We start from the raw sequence: 3,673 nt of genomic DNA, 5'->3' as shown, positions 1-3,673 counted from the left end.
TTCTCGTCGCCTTCCTCCTCGTCTCGACGCCAAACCTTATCCAGGAGCTAGCCCGTGCTCGACTGCATTGGCCTGAGTCGCTGTCCTGCCCTGCCTCGCTGCCGTCACCTCGCCGTTGAGCTCCCCGTGACGCGTCCGTCCTCTGCTCCGTTTTGGCATGTCGGCCGAGCTCTCAAGAGCGTCCGCGAGCCCTCCCCTCGGCCTATATAAGGACCCCCCGAGGTGTTCCGCAGCTCCCAAGCCTCTCCCCGTTCCTCATTTGCCCCCGGAGTCCCCTAATCTCGCCGGAGTTGGCCGTCGTCCACCATGGCCGCCTCGGCCTCGGCTTGATTCCGGCCAAATCGAGCCTCCTCTCCTCCTCCTACCACGTCCACCGGGTCCCCCTCGTTCCACTCAGCCGCCCCACCCCCTTGCCCTCTCGCCGGAGTCGCCTGTTTCGCCAGAACACCACCTCGGCTGCCGCCCCTGGCCTCCTCTGGCGCCGCCTCTCCCGTCCACCTCACTCCTCCCCGGCGGCCGTGTCTCCCCTAAACGGAGGCGCCTCGGTCCCTCGCACCCGCCGGTGGCCTCGGCTCGGCCGGAGATGGCCTGAGCTAGCCGGCCCCTTGGCCATTTCCCTCCCCTGCCTCTGCTCTGTCTCACGGGAGAACAGGCGAGCGAGAGGAAGGAGACGACCGAGCCTGGCCCCTCCCCCTGCGGCTAGACCCCACCTGTAAGCCTCTCTTCCCCCTGGTCCACGTGGATAAGTGGACACGTCTTTTCTAGAAATACGTTTTCAGTTTGGAAAAGCATATTCTGAATCTATTGCGGCTGAAAATACTTTCCCTTTACAGAAAACGTAATCCGCCCGAAGGCGCTATCCATTTTCAGCCGCCAGGGACCTGTTTGTGAGGATTTTTATCACAGATTAGTCCCTAATCTTCTACACCTCATAACTTCGCGACCGTAACTCCGATTGAGGTGAAACCAACGCTCACTTCTTCATCTCGCCGAGCTCTTTCTGTTGGTGCCATTTTCATAAGATGTCCACACTATGAAAATGACCATTATGCCCTTGCCTCTAATCAGCCCCTCCGAAAGAGAACCGTCCGGCGTTTCGTTCCGCGGCTTCACCGCACTTTTTCCCGGGGTCTCCGTCATCCGAGGCAAGCCACAACCACCATTTGCATGATAGCCATGCAGTAGCATTGGTTTTCAACTTGAATCTTTAATAACTGTTTGTTTGTTTTGCTACTGCTGTCGTTATTTCGGTTATGCTTATGGATCGGTGTTTACCGTCATGCTATGCTTTCTTGCACTCCGTTATCATGTTCTACTTGCTAGTATTTCTGTCGTATGTCATGCTTGGTAGTAGTACCTGTTGGTATTGGTAACATTCTTCGTTGCATGACTTTGGTCGGTTACCGAGTATCGTTTGTATGCATTGTTCCTTTGCTGTTAGTTGGTTAAGGGCTTACTTGGTATTGTTCTTGCTATGTTCTTCCATGGTATTTATTCATGATGCTAGTGGTCGGGTTATGCTATGAGTAGTGTTATACTTGTGATATTCATGCTCGTCATTGTGCCATGCTTAGTGGGATATGATTCATGGTTATTAATCTGGTTAATAGTTATGTTGCACCCCATGCGTATGTTGATATCATGCTCATGCATCGTACTTGCATCATGTTATTTTCATATGACTCAGCTTATTGCATTCAAGTTTAATCGGATAATAATCAAACTTGAACACCTGTTGGCTAAGTCATAGTGCCATCGAATTGAGCTGACCAGTGCAGCCACACTTGCCTTTATGGGAGGGTCCTAACTGGGTCTATTGTCATGCCTCTCGCCGGTGCCTCCAACGAGGAAAGGTTATGCGCGGGCGCTACCTTGGCCGGGTAGGACGGCATAAGCCTTGTGTGCCCATGTTTGGTTTTGAGCTCATGTCCCCGTTTGGGACCGTTTTTCCACGATGGTGGCCGTTGATGCCTTTGGTAGGCACGGGGCCACCCATGACTTATCCCAAAGGGGAGTTGGTCGGAGTGGCCGGGTGATACGTCTCCAACGTATCTATAATTTTTGATTGTTCCATGCTGTTTTATTATCAATCTTGGATGTTTTATAATCATTTTATATCATTTTTGGTACTAACCTATTGACATAGTGCCAAGTGCCAGTTGCTGTTTTTTACATATTTTTTACATCGTAGGAAATCAATATCAAACGGAGTCCAAATGCCATGAAACTCCACGATGATTTTTTATGGGCCAGAAGGAAGGCAATGGGCCTTGGTTGCACCTGGGGGGTGGGCGTTCCCTGGTGGGTTGTGCCCACCTCAGGTGCCCCTCGGACCGCCTCTTTGCACTATAAATACAACAATATTTCAGAAACCCTAGAACAAGCGTCGAAATATTCATCCAGCCGCCGCAGAGCCGAGAACCACCAGATCCAACCTAGACACCATCACGGAGGGGTTCACCAATTCCATTGGTGCCTCTTCGATGATGCGTGAGTAGTACTTTGTAGACCTTCGGGTCCGTAGTTAGTAGCTAGATGGCTTTCTCTCTCTCTCGCTGAATTCTCAATACAATGGTCTCTTGGAGATCCATATGATGTAACTCTTTTGCGGTGTGTTTGTTTGGATCTGATGAACTTCGAGTTTATGATCAGTCATATCTTTTTATATCCATGAAAGTTATTTGAGTTTCTTTGATCTCTTATATGCATGATCTCTTATAGCCTCGTATTTCTTCTCCGATATTTGGGTCTTGTTTGGCCAACTTGATCTATTTATCTGTAACGTCCCAACATTCTAAATTTTGGAATGTTATATTAAATAAACGATTATGATTGTTTCTTTGATTGTTGTGTGATCGATTGTGTGAAATTGAGTGGAATCTGAAACTTTTTGAAAGTTAAATGAGAGGGAATAAAAGGACTTTCCCAAAACTTTCATCTTGCATTTTTTATCTCCATGAATTCAAATTCATTTCATTACAAAACCCTAGAGTGAAGATAATATGACTTCTTCCATTTAAAGAAATGAAAAGGGGTTTGAAAACGATTTGAATTCCATTTTATTTCAAATCTGAAACTTTATGCCACTCAAGGATTTTCATGAGAGAAGATAATAGGACTTCTTCAAAATATATGAAATAGAGTGGAGAGTGATGAGGAGAACTTTTGAATTTCATTTGGTTCACTTTTGGAAAGTTTTTCCATTTTGAGTTTCAAAATCATTTCCATTTATTCAAATAAAATAAAGAGAGAAGGAAATATGAATCCTTCAAATATCAGAAAGAAAATATGGAAAGGGATTATGAAACCAATAGAAGTTATTCTAAAATTTGAAATCATTTGCATCTCATTGTATTTTGGAGTTTTCTTTCAAATATTCGAATAATTATCCACTCGAGAAAAAGAAATGAGAGGGGATAAGATGACTTCCTCAAACCTTACAAGAGTTGGAAATTTCATTTTGAATATTAGTTGGAGTTTTTATAGTTTATTTGGTATTTACTCAATTTGCAAAAAGTGCATTAAATGCAATAGGAAAATATTTTCAAATTCTTCAATGCTTGATTAAATGTTCACTGTGTTACATATATTCAGAGATAATGTTAGAAATTATCATGGTATTTTTAGGATGTTGTTTGTTTTCGTTTTGGCCTCGAAAAGTTTTCTGTAAAAA

General features: G+C 45.1%; 1 long non-coding RNA gene across 1 annotated transcript; it reads left to right on the top strand.

Annotated features, from left to right (window-relative positions):
- Positions 1-450: 450 nt before the first annotated feature.
- Positions 451-2,435, top strand: LOC109764584 (uncharacterized). The gene is made up of 4 exons (XR_002233209.4): positions 451-712; positions 834-960; positions 1,069-1,145; positions 2,192-2,435. It is a non-coding gene; the product is annotated as an uncharacterized lncRNA (long non-coding RNA).
- Positions 2,436-3,673: the final 1,238 nt, after the last annotated feature.

The sequence above is a fragment of the Aegilops tauschii genome, chromosome 6 (assembly GCF_002575655.3).
Source record: "Aegilops tauschii subsp. strangulata cultivar AL8/78 chromosome 6, Aet v6.0, whole genome shotgun sequence".
In the NCBI taxonomy this organism is placed as follows: domain Eukaryota; kingdom Viridiplantae; phylum Streptophyta; class Magnoliopsida; order Poales; family Poaceae; genus Aegilops; species Aegilops tauschii.
This window is presented reverse-complemented; position numbering and strand designations above follow the sequence as displayed.